The 19,262-nt window shown below is 44.4% G+C and overlaps 1 protein-coding gene across 10 annotated transcripts in view; it reads left to right on the top strand.

Annotated features, from left to right (window-relative positions):
- Positions 1-13,559: 13,559 nt before the first annotated feature.
- The window catches only part of PROM1 (prominin 1), a 72,177-nt gene continuing 66,474 nt past the window's right edge, over positions 13,560-19,262 (top strand). For 5 of the 10 annotated variants that reach the window (XM_076335977.1, XM_076335973.1, XM_076335976.1 and 2 more), the window contains exon 1: positions 13,561-13,676. The gene's annotated coding sequence lies outside the window, so the exon portion shown is untranslated. Of the gene's footprint in view, positions 13,677-14,942; positions 15,165-19,262 lie in introns of those variants that run through there. The other 5 variants (XM_076335972.1, XM_076335975.1, XM_076335978.1 and 2 more) reach the window with 2 other exon arrangements.

Genomic DNA, 19,262 nt, shown 5'->3' with positions numbered 1-19,262 from the left:
CTGATGCCATGGTGTATTTACCTAAGCCATTCTCTTCTGGGGGTAGCTTGGTGACACACTTCAAGAGTAAGAATCACTAAACTAGATTTAGTCATGCATACTTGAGTCACAGTCTGGTGTTACTTAATTTAGTACAGGCCATTAAATATTTTTACCTCTGTATTAGGGTCAGGACAGGAGAACTAATCAAGTGAGATTCACTGAGGCTTTATATGTCATACAAAGTACTCAAGCTAATCTTCCACACTCAAACTTGCGCCCCACCACATGTGACTGAGACAGAAATACACGGGGGTCACATATTTCATGTATATACACATATATTTACTTGTGAGTTTGGTGAGACTAGTGTGCATGGGTGCAAGGGTAATATTAAACATTAAAACCATCTTAATGCAAAAGCAAAGCTTTTCAAGGTGAGAATAAAGATGTTCAAGGTGACAGCCAGAGCAGAGGCACAGAATCGCCAGCCTGGTCTGACCTGAAGATGTTTTGTTGGTACAGATACACCACGGATGCGTTGCAGTGGCACAAAATACTGCTTACTTCAGCGTGGCTAGCCTGGTGCGGGATGTGTTCGCTGGGGTTTCAAAGCACAAGATTTATTAATATATTAAGAGATAGTTACACTGGTGGAAACATCCTTGCTATACAGAGGCCTGAAGGAAAAAACCACATTTGGCACAATCATTTTAGAAATCTTAATCTATTTAGCCTCTTTAGTATTCATCTTGTTAAACATGTACAGCACTAAATAAATTGGTGTTATTTAAATATTTATCAGATGTCTCCCTGCATGTTTAAATAGCAAGCAGGCAGCCAGTCATAAACATCAACTTTTTTTTTTACCATCCCTCCAGGATCATCTACATTTCTTCTTTTCCCCTCAAAGGCTCAGCACCATGGTCACCCCAGTGCCACCAAGCGGGGAGAAGCCGGGCAGGGTCCAGCAGGCTGTGCAGGAGTGGTCCGGGAGGCTGGGACGGAGCCCGGGACCCCCCTCGGGGCTGAAACCCAAGTCCCTGGCACAGCAGCGGGTCCCCTTCCCCCGGGCTGCAAGGCAGTCGCTCTGCTCGGCCGCCTCGGTTGGTTACCTGGTGCTGTTCGCAGCACTGAGCAGGCATTTTGGCACATTTTTATTTGGAACAAGTTTTGTCTACCCCTGCGACTCCGAATCTCGCTGCGGCTTCAAGCTGTTGTATTATTATAACTTTTGCTGCAAATAAACTTTAAAAAACTAGTTTGCATCACTGCCAGGAAGCTTAAAGGCAGAAAGGAAAGAAGTCAACTATTTGAATATGAATTACAAACTCATAGCAACAACCATTAACACAGACTCGTCCCACACCCCATTTCAACCAGTCACTTTGGCACATTTTAATGGTGCAAAAGTTTGCACCAGGTGCAGACAGAGAATTGTAATTAGAATTTGCTTCCAGCTGCGTTTCACACAGCGCTGGTGCCAGCCAAGCACAAACACATGTCCTGCTGCCGAACGCTAGAAGAGGAAATCGAAGCAAAGAGTCCTGACAAGACAGCAGGACGCCACAGATCTGGGTTCTGATACCAAGAGTGTAAGTCCTACAGATTCACTGGGTTCAGCAACGTTAGTTTCAACTAGCACGAGTGATGACAGGGTCAGATACACAACCATTTATAGTCTGCACTTCAATAGCATCTTCCCCCTGAGGAGCCATGCACTTCACAAACATCTTCGTTTCCCTTTTACAGACAAGGAAATCAATGAAAAGAGAAGTTATAATAACTTTCTACCATATGTATTAAAAGTTGGGGACAAAATGAACAGAAAAAATCAAAACTCTCTGACTCCTCGTTTTGTGCTATTACCACAAAACCATGCTTAACCCTGCTCTGCGTGCAGCCGAGAAAACTGATGGCATGTCAATATTTTCATTGTATGCAACAGGGCGGTTAGATATCAATAGTTCAGTGACAGCCTCTGAAGGCATTTCAAGTGGGGTCTTTTGGGACCCAGTTCTGTGCCTTCCAATACTTTCCTCAATGATACAGATAAGGGAGTGGAGGCTGTCCTTATAAAATATGCAACTGATGCCAACTTGAGAGACACAGCAAGCATTTTGGAGACAAGATTGTTCAAAATAATCTTTATAAACTGGGGAAGTCCTAAATCAAATATATGAAATTAAACAAAGCAAAGTGAAAAGGAGGAAAAAAATCAAACACACAAAAAAAACCCCCAGGAAATATTTGCCTGGGCAGCAGTACTGCGTAAGAGATTCTGGATATTACAAGGACCGACACACACACTGAGTATGCACCAAGGCTGGGATGCTCTTACCAAGAAGGCAGATTCAGCAGTGCGTGAAGAAGAGAATTATATGTATGGTATGGGATGTCATTAGGTTGCTTTCCTCAGGAAGGGAACCCTCAGCTGGAGTTGCATGTTTACATAGGGGAACTACATGTTTTAAAGGACATTCGCAAATTGGAGAGAGGTCACAAGACAGAAATTAAAACATGACTCTTAGGATAGCTTTAAAGGAACTGGGCTTTGATCCGGAAAACAGAAGACCAGGGGAAGGACATGGTAACATGTTCCAGTGCATGTTCCAGTATTTCTAACAATGTTATAAAAACGATGACAATCAATTATTCTCCATGTCCACTGAGGGTAGGATGAATAGAAACAAACCTAATTTTCAGCAAAGAATATTTAGGTTAGATATTAGGAAAACTTTCTCATTATGAGCATAATTAAGCGTTGGACCAGACTGCCTGAGGGACATAGTGAATCTGCCTTCACGGGGGGTGCTGGAGTGCAGGTGGGGCAAGCGCCTCGGGATTCTCTGGGCAGACTTTGCAGCTGGGAGAGGGAACTGGGGACCCTTCCTACTCTGTTTCTATGCCTGCGTGGTATTTCTGAAGTTCTGAGATCCAGTGCCCAAATGAAATGTAATATACCTGGCACTGCTATCTGTCTTAACATTCATCCGGTCTTCATAGCAGCTTCTAGAGAAAAAGACAGAAGTTAAAAGTTTGCTCCAACTGATTAAGCAACTCAATTGATAAGACTGAATAAAAGTGCTCCAGAGAATTTTTTTTTGTCACAAATAAGTTCAAAATTACTTCATACTATGATCAAAGCACTGCTAAATCTGTACTAAACCTCTTCCTGCCCACCGAGAAGAATTGACATTCTGCAGATTTGAAATACAGCAACTGAGGCAGCCTGGATACAAAGGTTAACCTAGACAGATTAATGTGAGCTCATATAAAGCTCTTAATGCTATTCCAAATGCTAATAGTGACTGACATTATAGGGTTTCCTGGAACTGATTTAGAAAGACGAGAACTGTTTGCAATAAAAAGCCTGTTTATCTAATAAGAAGAGCAAAAATTCCTTAATTACCCGGCAATTTAACCAATTATGATCTCATTTAACAGACAAATCATTTCTAAACATGGCATACATCTGTGTGATTTCCCAAGACACTGTGCTGTACCGTACAGTGCTCTTCAAACAGGGCTGCAGAGGCACTTCTGAAATATATGCTGACAGAAACCTGTGAAAAAGGCAAGTTTTATTATAACCATTTTGCCAACCAGTAAAGTGAACTGCAGCAAGTACAATGTCTTTCTCAAGGTGAGAGAGAGGGGGACAGACAGATTCATGGAGAGAGGTTTTAGCATCACAATGTCCGTCCCCTAGTCTTTTGTTCCAAGCCTTGGGATGCACAGCTCCTGGTTAAGTGGTAAATGATCCTCTACACTCTTCAGCACATAGGCGTTCTACAGAGGTGCTTTTGAAGCTTTTCAGCCATGCACATGCTTTTCCTTTTTATTTCAGCCATGCACATGCTTTTCCTTTTTTTTTCTTTTTAGTGAAATAACAAATGTGAGACTATTGTGAATCTGGCAAAGGCATAACGGGAATTTTGAGAACCTCGGGGAGCTGAGCCATTTCACTGAGAGTAATCTTAGTTCACAAATAGAACAGCAGTCCCTGGTAGTATTGCAAATCCTGCTTCAGCAGCAAAAACATCTTAGAAGATTTTTTTCCCCTCTCTAAAATCGATGAGAAAATGTATACTTAAAATCTTTAAGCATCCAATTATAAAAATACTATCCCCCCTTCTCCATCGCAGAACAACTTCAATATTAAAAAAGAAATTTGGCTTCTCAGTCAAAATCAAAAGACAGGATATTTAATTTACTGTCTTTCAGATGTTGCGAAGTGACTGCAGAAAATAAATATCAGAATGGTTGTAATATACACAAACTCAGGCTGGAAATTCAACTGGAAAGATTTTTCAAGTGTATGTGGTATGCTGTATCACTAAGTACAAACTAATAACATTTGATGTATACCAGAATTCAGATTTGGCTGACAACTACACACACACATATCTCCTCTTGTTGGGTTCAATGTAAACTGTATTCCCATCCCAGGGCAGACTTTGTTTCCTTGTCTCTCTGGGAATTTTCACAGATTTCGCATAGGCAGGAAATATTTTTCATGTGACCTCTCTGCTCTTGCTTTGGCAACTCTTGGGCAGAATCATTATGCACACTTTTTTATAATGTTTTGCTGGGTTTTACTCTGTGTATTGAGATATTCTGCAAGCTACTTAAATCCAGTTACAAAACCACTGCAATGTGCATGTTTGGTAATATGAATAAGCTGCTAAAGAAAGCTTAAAATACATCTAATGTGCAATTTTTAATTGCATGCCTGTACTGTATCAACTCTCAGATAGCTCATATAGAATACATAAAATAATATGTTTTACTGCAGTGTATTGGGGATTACTTTTTATACAATGATTGCTTCTACAATTGAAGCATGATTTGGGAATTTATTTCTTTTCCTTACTACAAATAGCAGAGGGTAAATACTACAAATCTGCAAAAGCAAATATTTAAGCCTGTGCAGAGGCAAATGCTAGGATGAGCAAGGTGCAACAGAAACTGAGATCTGGTAGCCTTGAGAAAGCTTTACCAAAATATGGTGAAAATGACTACCATTTAGACTTGTAAAGTCAAATATAACAAAAAAACACAAAGTCCCTAAGTTTGTGGGAATAATCATCTGCCTGGCAGGTAGCTGCCCTTGATTGTCCCGTAAGTTCTTTCGGTGACTGCCTTTTCAGATAGGCAGGATGAAATGCAAAGGAGTTAAATGAAGTGTCCATTTAGCGAGAGGAGTGGGAACAGGAGTTTGCAATCTAAGCTCAGTCTATTAGACCTCCAGCTCTTCAAACGTCTGTAATTCAATGTTCAGGGAATTAAAAAGTAGAAAGACTGCCACAATATGAGTTAGGTTCAGATTTATAGATAAAGCATTAGAGTAGCAAACAATGGCTTCCAGATTTGTCAAAAGACCTTTTTTACCTTAGCAGCTGTGTAGGATTTGCAGGCTATACATGCTGAAGAGAATAGTGCTGCTTTCTAGTTGGAAATGGTACCAAAATCCCCATCTTTTATCTGTCGTGTCCACTTTGGACCACTGCCTCTTCCAAGCACAGACCCTCCTTTTCCACACTATATAGCTTGTACCATACTTGATGGCAGGGAAAGCCAACAACATTCAATCACAGGCACTATTATAATCAAGTGGCCAGGCAACACCAGTGCTGGTGAGTGTTAAAACACATTCTTTAACATGTTTCTTTCATGTTATTATAATAATTATAACAACATGATTAATAAATTATAACGCAAAATATTATAAAAAAGTGTGCACAGTAATTCCGCCCAAGAGTTGCCAAAACAAGAGCAGAAAGATCACATGAAAAATATTTCCTGCCTGTGTGAAATCTGTGAAAACTCCCAGAAAGACTAGGGAACAATATTTAATTCAGAAAAGGAGAGAAAAGCATGGAAGTCATACTTAGCAAGATTCTCATCAAGAATGGTGCTACTCTATCATAACAGCTTTAGTTTGTGGCACCAAACAGAGCTGGCCTAAGATGTGAAGGGTAGACTTGAAGACTAGTATCACCACTGAGTGGTACCACACCTAATTCTTTGGTATTGCTTGGTGCTGTGGAGCCACTACATTGTTCATCACTATTACAAGGCTGTTCAAAAGCGTAGAAAAGAAATTGGAAGCTGAAACTAGACAACTCAGGTGAAGGCTAAAATTTTAATCTTTAATAATGATAGAAGATGGCCATTCAGAGAGTTCACAATCCAACAAAGATCTACTGTCACCTGAAACCTAGGTACCTCTCTCCAGAAGTCTGCCGTACCTGATGAGCTTGATGTTGAAACTAGTATGTGAGTCTTCATGGCTTCATGTATGTTGTGCATATGAATCACATGCAAGGTGATCAGAACAGTCCTCTCTGACTTAAAAAGAAACCCCTGTGAATCAAGGAGCTTATGAAACAACACTTGATCATTCGTTTCTTCACCGGACGCAGAGCAGACCAAAGAGTGCATGACTTGCTGCAGTCCCTTTTACAAAAGCAGGTGATGAGTAAGTATGATGATGAAAGTTGGGCTTTGTTTTGCCCAGATTATGTGTGCAATGTCTCTGTTTTCTGTGCCTGTGTGGGCCTCCATCCCCAGGACAAAGGGTGCAGACTGTGGGACGTGCCCAAGTGAACGACCTGCACCCCAGGCTTCACTATCCCTTGAACTATGCCAGTCTGGAGACTACACATGAACTAATACTTACGCAGCCAGTGACTGTAAACCTGAGCAAAGAGCAAACCAGCATGACAACACGGATGTGCCCCCGCTGTACTCATCAGCATGACTGTGAACTCAAGCACAGAGGGAAGGATGCTGTAGCCTGCAGCAGAGCAGAACCAAGAGGCACACTGCAGCTCTTGGAGCATGAGGCTGATTCTTGCTCTGCTGCCTGCACAAATATAGCTATGTGCTACCTCTTACTCAGGCTAGATTTTAAGACTATGGTTTAACTTTAAAGCAACAAACCTCAGGTGTCCTCCGACAGTATAAATGTTTCCTTGTTCTCAAATGCTTAGTGTTGCCATGAAATACTTATAATATGGAAAATCATTTGACATTCTGACATGCAAAAAGGCAAAGGACCAGAGTTAAAGGTCAGCTTCTCTTTTTTATGTCTTGCATGCTTCAACAGCAGAAATACTTTCCCCTTTCTTTGCCTCTCATACTTTAATCAGCAGGGAGGTAGAATACAGGAAATAATAAATTAATGAGAACATTAGGGGGAAAAAAGCCAATCTCCTCCATAAAATTCTGAAAACACCTTCCTTGACAAAAAAAAAAAATCCATTATATTACAGACGTAAAAATGGCATTTTGCTTGGAGCATGGTATCATCAGGGCTGCGGTCTTTTACTCAGCTGTAATGAACATTTTTGTGTTAAACCTGAGAAGACCAAGGAGGGAGCTGGAGCTGTGAGGTGGCAAAGGGGAGAAGCTGCACTTCTGTTTTGTGTGATAACAGCTTGTGGATAGCAGGCTGCTGTCCCAACCATTCAGTGGAAAGTGGGGACTTGGGATGCAGAGGGACAGAAATGGTATTTTTTTTTCAAGTGTGCAGTTTATCATGAGGAGAGGGACGGAGAAGTTCACCACCTAGACCTGAAGCCTGGACAAGGTAACAAAAAAAATTGTTCTCTACCCACTCTATAAGAAACTTAGGGATCAGATACTCAGCACATCTCTGTGAAGGGCGTATAAAACCCAGGCCTCTTACTATCCTGGTAATAAATTTTCAGCCGAGGTATGGTCTGTGTAAGATAAATCGTTATACCTCATATAGTTCATTTGAGGAGACTTGCACTAGGTGTAATGTTAATAATAGAAACTAGAGCGAAGGGGCCCTGTCAGGTTAATCCTGTGAAGTGTTTTGTTTATGCGCTTCCTGCAAGATGGTGTAGGTGGTGGTGTCATTCTCCCTGAAAACATAATGAAAGGATGCCTTCCTTTCTCGTATTTTGTTGTGCTACAGATTATTTTATACTGATATTAAAAATAGCCTTCTTCCAATCTTCTTTACTCATGTCAGACAGAATTTACTCCAGAGCAAGCAGACAAAAGAAGGTCATTGCTGCAGCTAAGCTCCTAAGGTAGGATTAAATTTTGTGGGAAGCACGGGAGAGCTACCCTGCGCTGAGGGGACTTCTGCTTATCATAGGGTCACAAGCAGAGATGAAAACCGATCTTTTTTTTTTTCCTGACAGCTGACTACCGAGATCAATGACTTTGCTTCTGTGCTAGCTTTCATGGGTGTCCTTGGTTTGGCTGATTAATTATTTCTGTAGCGTTATGTTCCTACTGACATACAGATACTCTTATTAGATGAATAGCTTGTTTAAACCAAGTATTACAGCCTCTCTTGCCTCTCGGACTGCTCAGGTCCTAGCTCTCAGAAGAGGTGAATAAATGCATTAATTAAAACAAAATAAAATCAAATAAATAAGCCACAAGAGAGAACAAAGAATCTCTGAGTCCTAATCTCCAGGTGTCCATGACTGTAGCCCAAGGTGAGGCAGCAGGCTAGGCTCGGTGCTGTACCACATACAGCTGCTGGCCACTTACATCACACACACAGGTGACTTCATTAGCCAGGACTCAACTTTGTGACTGTGCCTGTGGGACCCAGCCTGGATGAAGCCCCTGCATGCCTCCGCTAGATACCAGTATACCACAAGAAACAGCCATAGTGCTAGTCAGCAATTAAGCGGCCACAAGCAAGAAATTACCAGTAGTTGAGAACAGACGTGCCCCATGGCCATACCCTCATTTCTGAGGGGAAAGGCACCAAACCATGTGTGCAAGTTTGGTAAACAGGAGCATCCTTATTTAAAATCTTCTCTTCTATAAGGTGAAATTACACTTGTGCAGGAGGTTTTCCAGACTTCATTTGAAATAATTTATTTAAGGCCATAAATTGCTTTCTAACAAACTGAAAAGCCCTTGCTGACATGGCCACGTCCTCCATCAGACAGCTCATTACGTACAGTTCCCACAGAGGGAGAATCTGGGAGCTGCTGCCCAGGTCCTTTATGTCACCAGAGAAGCATAAGGTGCTGGAGCTGGAACCAAAATCTGGGGTGGTAGCTGGCCACTACTCCCCAATCTGATACCAAACAGCATCAGAACCAAGTCGTGCTCCTTCTGTTCCAGTGTCAAAAAGAGATGTGCCTTTCCCATTTTAATTTCAAGCATTCCTGACATGGCAATTTATCAAGATGTCAAGCGTCAAAGCTTGTGAGCAGAAATAAAACACAGAGATGATGGAAAAATAGGGTGGGGGGAGCTCATAAAAGAAGCTACAAGCCCCGAGTACATGCATCATGTAATCCCTGTCATTTTGTACCTTTGTTTAGCTGTGAAATCTGTTATAGCAACTACTAGTGGTTTCCTCAGATGAAAAGAGATGAATATAATTTTTAAGTTCTTTGATGAGTTGTCATGCAGGTCTATCACAGTCGCGAGAAGGGGGCACAGCAGAGTGTAATGGCAAGACATGTGTAGCTGACAAAACATCAACTCTGTGAAGGCATCCTAAAGTGATATACAGCAGGATAAATCTTCTGTTCAAATGAAGGCAATCCTCACTGAAATCATATCCTAAACTGGCATGAATCAAAGGTCTACAATGAAATGTCATGTTGTTTTCTAAGTTTGAGAATGAATGTGAGTAAGATTGTCCATTGCCTTTTTTTATTTTCCCTCAGGAGTAAGAAATTAAGCAAATACATGGCAGGCTATAGCACACAGCAATTGTGCTGTTTCCCACCATTTTTATGGATCCTAATCATTCTCTCAAATTTTATGTGTTTTGTGTCTAATACAGCAACACATTCCTCCTGCCTGCTATAACCCCAGTTCTCTGCTCTCCCAGAGCCTGCAGAGCCTGGGCTAGCCTAGCTCCAGCTGGAAGAGTTCACAGCTTGGAGTTTGGGCTGTGAACTCACACAGCCCATAATCCCTTAAGCCTTGCATCCCACAGGAGAATTAAGGATGAGGAGGGATGCAGCTGTGGATGTCAGAGAGGGGAGAAACAGTGCTGACGGGGAGCTGAGCAGAAGGAAGGCATGGGGTATGCAGGTAGCTGGTGGGTCCTGGGCAGCATCAGCTAATTGGGAGGGCTGGCAGAATCCAAAGGGCTAAGCCAGACCTGAAGGGAAGGGTGGCATCGGGCGGCAGGAGGGAGGGCAGAGCTAGGCAGAGTGCATGGTGGCAGAGGGCAGGGAAGGACTCGGAGGTTATAACCCACAGAAAGCTGGGCAAAGTGGGCAGGCGTCGGGCTAAAGGGTAGAGCTGACAGGAGGGATAAGTAGACTGGTTGGATTTTGGGGTGTTGGCATAATTCCCTCTTAGGCATGTTCTTGGCAAAGGGTGTAAATCACTTTTCTCCAAAGCCCTGGTGCAGGGAAGGTACGCTGCTCCTCTCCCCAACTTCCATGCACCCTTCTCTCCCTGAACCCACACTCAGGCAACAGCCAGAAGAAGACTTAACATAGTATAAGAGGTTTCCTACCTTGACCTTTTTCTTTTTGGGAGGTGGAAAGGTTGGAGTTACGATTTTAGATCTCTTCAGGCAATACCATGCCTAGCTTAACTCCAACTAATGAAAAAGGCTATTTATCTAATAGACCTTTAATCACGAGCTCTACTTAAAAATCAATTACATGATACAACCATTATAGTTAAGCTCTAAATCTCCTGTATCTTCCTGTTATCTGAGGATTTTCCTCTGAGATAACAGAGATGATTGATACGCAGCCAGATTTTTAAATGCTCACCACAGAGTATGGGACAGGTTTTTTCATCCAGCTGTTCCTGTTTTGGATGCTTATAAAGCGGGTTTTCAAAGGCCTTAGCACCTACTGCACTGTGGTTTGAAAGACTGCTTCCTCATTTATGTGAGCAATTAGGGGTTTAGCTGTCTCGGGAACCTGACCGCAGCTCTGAGTGCTGCGATCGTTTAAAAGTTTTGGCCACAAAAAATAAAGCTAGAAGGCATCCTGATTAATTTTAGCCCAATCGCCCTAAGGCACAAAGGACCACAGATAAAAGATGGTGCAGTCCCTGGAGGACAAGTTTTCTTGATGCTCTCTGAGCCTGCTAAGACTCCACACCGTTTTTACACGTTCTGCTTCTCTAATGTGACTACGTTATACCGTGCATGCAAACCACATACCAGCACATAGTTCGCAGTGCCCACAGCCAAACGTCCAGCAGGTAAGTGTGCAGCTAAGGAAGCCTGGACACAGCTGTGATTTGGATGGCAGGGAGACAGGGAGCGAAGGAAAGGGCTGCAAACTGGTGCAGTATTTCCCACTTTACAGCTGTCCGCCTCTACCTGACATGCAGTTAGTGGTGAAGAAACATCAAGGAAAGGTCAACAGCTGCTCAGAGCACTTTCAGGTCAGACATATACTTGGGGTTGCCAGCAATGTAATGGGAGGCAGCTGAAGAGGTCGTGCTTCCATTTACCATCTCACAGTGACAAGCTCTGACATGTTAACTAGGTGCTACTCAGAGAACACATTTTCAGTACTTAATATGATATTCAATCACTTCCAGAGACCTTAGGTAAACTCCTTGTGTCAGGCTAGATACCAATAATACAAAGAAACTCAGATGTGACTGGAAAGCTTTCTTACATTGAAGGCATCATCCATAAAAAAGAGCAGGAAAGCCGTTACACATGGATAATACTAATCAGGAAATAGGTGTTGTCTTAGTCTACTGAAGAAATGCCTCCATTAATAGTGTTGGTCTTGATTTAGTTTAAATTCTTCCCTGAAAGCCAGTATCTTTTTCCTGTAACTCTAGTTGCATGTCCTTGTTTATGCAAACTACAGACATTTCTCACCTAGAAGTCCTGTGGTAGCCTAGCATAAATGGTAGTAAACCTATAACTTGTATAAATTAGTAATCCAAAAGAAAATCTTAGTATCTTTGGCTCCAGCAAGGCAAGATTTCCTGAAACTCCATTCCAGGCTGTTCTCTTCCACATTTCCACATTCTCTTCAAGTTCCTACAGACTATTCCACCGTTGCAGTTATTTATCACTGTAGCCATATGCCTTCACTCTGCAGTTTAAAATCAGTCAATGAGTCAATGAGGCCAGTGAGATTTGGCCTTTCTGTTATAACCCTGTATGGAAGCAAGGGAATCAAATCCATCAGATCATCTCATTAATAGTGTTGGGCACTCACAAACCATTATTTAGAAGGAATATTCTCTTGTATTTAAAACAATTTTAATCCAAAGCTTAAGACAGGAGCTATACTATTCTGTATTTGAGGACTATCTGGCTAATTTAACACATTTGTCCTTTTGTCAAGATGTTCTGTGTTTTCCCCAAGGCTATAGCATTGACCCTCTTTGACACACGGCTTAGGGTGCATACGAGAACTATAACAAGAACCAGGTCAAGCACCTTTCCTTGAGCTCTGTGCCACTGCACTTTGGGTTGTAACACTACGTATCCTCCTGCTGAACAAGTCCAGCATTGGCTGTGGTCAGAATAATTGTTCTTTCTACGTGTAGCCAATGTGGCAACTTGTTCTTTGATATGCATTGCTGGCAAATGCCCTAAGATGAAATACAGGTAGAGTTCAGCAACACCAAATACCATTTGTGGGAAAACTGTTCGATATTTGGCCAAACTTGCATTAGCAATGCAGACTGCTGTCATGGCCATAGCCTTGATTTCTTTCTGCCTGCCGAACGGGAGACTAACCGCCTTCTCCATCATTGTTTTAAGAACTTCCAAAGAACCAGGATGATCTTGGACCTCCAGCGCAAATTCTTGCTTTGCCTTGGTCTGTGTTGCTGAATAATGGAGGGTCTAGTAAGAGAGGTAAGAATCATGTTTATGTTTTAATATTGCAATGGGGGAACCATATTAAAATATCAAAGCTGCAAAAAAAACCCCAACCAAAACTAGAGGGCTGAAGGAGGAAAGTGCAGGAGCCTTTGAAAGAGTATGTTACTGTATTGCAACCTTTAGGAAAAGTGCTTCTCATTTTACCAATAAATCACTGGTCCTCAGAAACAAAAACCACTTAGGAACACAGATACCAGCCCTAACAGGAATGATAACCCCATCAGGAAATAAGGACACCCTTATTTTTTCCGTAGGGAAGGGTAAAACAAGATGTTTTTGCAAAAGCTAAGGTAAGCCACCTTGATGGGAAAAAGCAAACTCGCCTGAACTCAAACCAAGCTCTAGGAGAAATCGCCAAAGAGGGATGGCACGGCCACACCTGGAGGCGGAAAGAAAGGATGTGCCTCGGCGGAGGCCGGCCGTTGCTCCCGGCGTTCCGGGGCACCTTCCCGGCCGAGACGAGGGTGGGGGCCAGACCCCGCCTCGGAGCCGACCCAGCCCGGCGAGCAACAGGTCGCCGATCGCTGCGTGCTCCCACCCGCCTGCCTGACCTGCTCGGCCGCGTTTAAATAGCCGCAGCACAAAGCCTTTCCCCCCTCCACAGCTCCCGCTCGCCTGGCGGGTCCCTCCGGGGTTAAACCCCTCACGCTCCTCCTCTTCCTCCCCCCTCCAGCCCCAGCCTGCCGGGGTGGTCCCGCAGCCCCGGCCCGGGGCAGAGCCCGCCCTCCATAATCCATGCGCGGGCGGCACCACCACCACCGCCGCCGCGGCGCTCTGAGGCGGCAGGCGGAGCGGGCCGTGCCGTGCCGTGCCCCTCCGTCTCCGTCTCGCTTTCCCCGCTTGGCCGGTGAGTGCTGCCGGGCGGGGGGTACGTGAGGAGGAGTACTGGGGCAGCGCTCCCCCGCCGCCGCTCTGCCCGCGGCGGGGTCGGGGTCGGTAGCAGGTGGGGGTGGGGCTCCTCCGCCTTCCCCGGCTGCTCCCGCTGCGGGCGGCAGAAGGTCCCGGCCGGGAGTGCGGCCGCGGGGGAGGAGGGCCCCCTTCCCTCGCGGGAGGAGAGGTGTCGGCGGGCGGGGGGCCGTTGTGGGCAGCCGGGTGAGGGGGGGCGGGTGGCCGTCGAGGGAGGCGGGTGCCCGAGGGAGCGGGGCTGCCTGTGGGGAGGGGGTTGGTGGGGATCCCGGGAGAGCTCAGTCGGGGCTGGGAGAGCAACCTGCGGGAGCGGGCAGTGGCGGGATGGAGGCGCTGAGGGGGGGGGAGCCCCGGCCCTGAAAGCGCGGGGTGAGGCGGGGGCAGAGGGGCCGGCTGACGGGCAGGTCTGTGCTGAGGGGAGCCGGGGAAGCGGGCTTGCGGGCAGGGGCTCTGCGGGAGGGACGGGTTTGGCCGGGGGAAAGGAGCTGCGGCACGGCGGGGTGATGTGTGCCGGTCCGCGGGGAGCGAGGGCGGATCCGCCCGCTGAGGAGAGCGGGGCGGCTGGCGCGGCCGCTGTGAGTGAAGCGGCTTTCCTCCCCGGAGAGCCGTGTGTGGCGGGGACGGCTGAGGAGGGGTCGGGGGCCAGCTGAGGAGGGGTCGGGGGCCGGCAGTGAGACTCTGGCTGCTGAAGAGAGAGGAGTGGCGGGAGCGGGGCGGGGAGAGCCCCGGAGATCTCCGGGGAGAGGGGGAGCCGCCCCGCGAGGAGGAGGGCGCCCGTTGAGGACACCTGCCTGGGGCGAGGAGGGGGGAAACGGGCGGTGGGGCCTGAGCGGGGACGGGGACACCGTGCTGGCCTCGAAATTCGCTCGTCGGGGGCGGAGGAGGCAGGCAGGCGGGCAAAACCCTGCCTTGGCTCTGCGGTGAAACCGCGGATGTGAGCGGGGAGAGCGGCCCGTCCGCTCCCGCCGGGGGTCCCTCCTCGGTACGGCAGCGCGCTGCGGCGAATGCCGCCTCGGAGGAGTTAATGGAGGCGGTGCTGCTGGTGGCTTGCTGCTCAGTGCATACCTGGGCAGATCGCGCCAGCCCACCCCGGATGGTCAAACCTTTTTCTCGGCAGGGGCGAGCTCTGCTGTGAGCTGGGGACCTCATCCGAGAGCGGGGGTGGAAGGGGCGGTTGTGGTAAACACGGGGTGTGTCTTCCTCTGCACACACATGCAGGGGAGCAACTGAAGAAACTACTAAATCGGTCGGTATTCCAGCAGAGGCAGAACTGCGGTACCCGTGCTACTATGCAGTTTGCAGATCAAGGACTAAGCAGCGTGGTAGAGGAAGAGGTCTCTACAGTTTTAGTAATTGGAAAGAAGACGAAGGAAAGACTTGGTCTCAGCTGCCAGTGGGAGTCCGTGGGGTCTGTCGTCGCAGTACCTTGGTATTGAGACATGTACTCAGCTGTCATCAGTTCACATTTGCCAAAAAACTGCCTGTTTATGGGCTGGCTTTTACTGTGTTTTAAATTTTTCTATGTGATGCTGAAAAGTGCTCTCACAAGGAATGCTCTATGAACACTAGGGTAAATGTACCACTTAAAATCAAGTTAAATATATTTTTTGTTGTTCAGTTAGTGAAAAAATACATTAACCATTTAGGCAGTCAGCTAAAAATCAGACCTGCTGATGTTCTGGGAAAGATCTCTCACTTGGAATTTTTACAGGTCTGTTTCTCTTGTTTGCAAATGGCTGAGACTTGTAAAACAGCCGGATTTTTTGGTGTTGCTTGTTTTTTATTTACTTCTTTTCAAATTATTAAGTACCTGCTCAAAGTGAACAGGGTTCTGAATATCCCATTTTTCCTGACTTGAGCACTTATTCATTTTGAGCATATAGCTCAAATCAGATGTGTACTGAGGCTACCTTGTGTGGAAGATTCTATTTGTTTTGCTTTTTGTCAGTGCTGCCAGACTGTGTTCTGCAGTTCCTAGTGCTTATTAGGTTTATTTGCTTCCTACTCCTCCTATGGCAACAGGTTGTAATTGTTGGTAGGCTTGGGACAGATTTTGTAACAGAAAACTGTACCTTTTTAACTTGCCAGCATCTAACTTGGCTTGCTGTATTATGTCTCTTGAATGGGAAGGTGGTGGTGTGTTTTGGGGTTTTTTTTAATGCATACTTAGGAGTTTTGTCTAGCTGTAACTATCTGTTTCGTGGCTGTTGTAATTCATTTCGCTCTTCTGGTGGTTGCTCGCACTGGAGCAACCTCACTCAAGGGGATTATGGACTTGGATTTTCAAATGAATAATTAAAAAATGTAACAAACGTAGCCAGATCCTTTGTGTGGGCTTCCTATGGACAACTGCATCTTCAACCATCCCATCCCATTGTGGCTCACTGCCAGCAGGCTCCCACACTGAGCTTTAGCAATCTAGCCTCTGGTTGATTGAATTTCAGTTCAGCAGGGTTAATCATCGTTGCATCACTGCACTGCAGCGTTGTATTTGCATGGATTGCAGTGTTAAACAGAAGGACGCCAGTCCTGTTGAAACAAAGAGCTGGACATCATGCTGGTTCTGAGATCTGCTGTTTAGAGTTGATGTATCATGGAAGCTGTTGCTGAACTTCTGCATCTCTCACTCTGTCTCCTCTCCCCCTCTTAAACTTACAGTGGAGTCTCTGAAGCTTTATTGGTTTTGGAAAATATTACTATATTTTTAATAATAAGTAAGATATATCAGAGATATGCTAATACTGCAGCATACTTGGTAAAAGGGTGATGGTGTTCTCCACAGATAGTGGTTAAAACCCCAGGAATTATGTTCAGTGACTTGTATGTGTAGAATATTAGTGACAACTGCAGAATAAAAAGCAAAAGCTCTAGTCTTTTAAAGATGGACACTTGCAAACCACACAGAAAAGAAATTAAATGCTTTTATTATTAAGTACTTAACAGGGTTTGTGGCTTTTTTTTTTAATTGAAACATAGTAATGGAATGGATATCTTATTTGATAATGTAAGCACTTCAAAGGTTCACACAGCTTCTTTTCGTTGACTATTTACTTGAACTTGGGAAGAGTTGTACTGGCAGTTACTGTAGCTCATTGACTGCAGTGATGCCACACTGTTTCAGAGGAAATGAGATGGCCACGTGCTGTAATGAAGAGTACCATAAACTGCTATGTAATTCTCTTTATATGTGTCACTCGTGTGTATGTCATTCTTGCAGTTCTCACAATTGCAAATTTCGTGGATAGATTTTTTTCTTTTTAATGCTGTTTGTCTAGCATATTTAACTACTGATATGCTCCCAGCTAAGTTTCTTTTAGATATCAAGATAAGGATAACTGATGGGAGCTTTTTACATCTGAGTTATTTTTAGGTAGGTTGAATACATACTGAAAGTTCCAGAGGTATCCTGAGTTATAGGTTTAATAGTGTTTCTGCAAGTTCCTGATCGTTATTAATGTAACCTTGAAAATATATTAGTATTTTATGTAGTATAGGGAAGATTTGGTGTCAGCCTGGAGGAACTGCTCAGTAAGATAATATATACCGTGTTCATTGTGATATACTTGCCAACAAAGGGAGAGGAAGAGAGTATGGTCAGAATTCTGCAGGTTCTTTGATTTGCAAGAAACCCACCTGCTTTGCTGAAAATTTCTGAGCTTTATAAAAGCTTAACTGAAAATTATGTAGAGATGGAGGCTTCAGTAGTGTCCTTGGAATTGAAAGCTGGTTATGTCTCCACTTAGCAGGATATTGTTTGTATCTGCAGTACAGGTAGTGTCCTTGCAATTTGAGTAGTGTCCTTGTCTTAAAACTGCCAAGTTTCTGTCTTGGTTAATACATGACTTCACATTTCTAGCAGGCATAGTGATTATTCTCCTCCATTGGGAGGACATTTTGATTGTGCTTTATTTGCCTATTTGTACAATTAGATACACTTTAAATATTGTCCTTAACCTAAAATCTGACTAAAAAAAAAAGTTGTATGTACTTTCTCTTCTTCTGCCCTCTCTCTAATATAACAGAACGCACTACAGAGAACATGCCCTGTCTTCTAGCTTTGCCTTAAGATACCAGTTAGGGAGGCCATCTTCCTCTCAATTTCATCTTTCACAAACACACCTAACATTTCCCTGTATTGTACGCTTTTGTATCTGTTTCCGTAACTCTTGGAATCAAGGCTCAGTCACCATTTTTCTCCTGACTCATTGAAGCGTTGCAACTGTACTTGAGAAATCTCCAGAAAACTAAACTTTACTTAGAAGAAGTGTTCAAACTTTTTTTTAAGAAAACCAAGTTGAACTGTACTGTATCAAACTTGCACAATCTTCACTGTTCTGTCATTAAGGCAAAATAATTTTTTCTTTCACTTAGTTCTGGTCTTGTGGTATTTTGTCCCATAGAGTTTCTGTAGATTTGATAATAAACTGCAACCTAAGCAATTTTCAGTTTCTGACCATTTCTACATTCAGCCCTAGAGTAATAGGTGCATAAAAGAAAATTCCACTGAAAAATATCTTTTAGGCAGAAGACGACTGGTCTCAAGAAAAAAATTAAAGGAGGAAAAATAATATTTTGGAGCTGGACTTTTTTTTTTCTCCGCCCCTTTAATTATTCGTTAACAAAATGTTCTTTTCCAGGTAGGAAAATACTCATGGTTTGATGTGTTCTAAGTTCTTACGTTCCTGTGTTCAGCATCAATTTCAGAGTGGTTGCTAACATTGTCTTTTTGAATAAAGCTCGGATAATTCTGCTATTCATAGCATTATTGCTGTTAATTCTTCTTGGTTTTCACTAGCCATGAGGGGGAAAGATAGCTTTGAGTTTTTCTTCTTACCTAGACAGGACTTCAGGGAAACAAAACTGTCTCTAGTTCTTTAATCTGGTCTTGTTCCTTTGTTCCATGTTTTTCTTGATCTTGATCTATCCTTTGAATGCAGCACAGACTACTAAACAAGCCTGCAATATGGTTTCTTGCAAGTCAATACTGGTTTTTGGAAAGGTAGACTGTGTTTTACCAGAAACTGTAAAGCGTGGGAGATACTTAAGTCTCACCTTACTACCGATTTTTAAGTCTTTTGTCTTCAGAATTTCTTTGACCTGGAAGCACCTTGGAAATCGAGGTATTGGTGTAGGACTGGGCTGACTGAGGCCGTGAGGTGTTTGCGTTACTTTGCTGTCATTCTTGCAAGTGAATGGTCTGAACACCAAGGTGGAGATTAAAAACATTTGTATTGGGTGGTATCGCTGAAAAAGGCGACAGAGGCACAACTATGCTAAGCAAAGGCAGCTTGTGCTCCCCGGGTGCTCCCCAGTTTGGAGTGGGCGGCTTGTCATTGGCAGTGTGTTCCCAGGTGTCCCCACCAGTGGCACTCTGTAGATCACCAAAGACATTTCAAAGATAAGCCAGTCTGATGGGTGGTGATTGCTGGCACACTTGCCAAGTACATGTGACTTCCGAAGTCAGAAAGGGACAGAAGTTTTTCTGTAGTATTCCCCCCCCCCCCCCCCCCCCCCCCCCCCCCGGTCT

The sequence above is a fragment of the Aptenodytes patagonicus genome, chromosome 4 (assembly GCF_965638725.1).
Source record: "Aptenodytes patagonicus chromosome 4, bAptPat1.pri.cur, whole genome shotgun sequence".
In the NCBI taxonomy this organism is placed as follows: Eukaryota; Metazoa; Chordata; class Aves; order Sphenisciformes; family Spheniscidae; genus Aptenodytes; species Aptenodytes patagonicus.
Note: the sequence above shows the minus strand (reverse complement) of the source record. Positions and strands in the feature narration are given on the sequence as shown.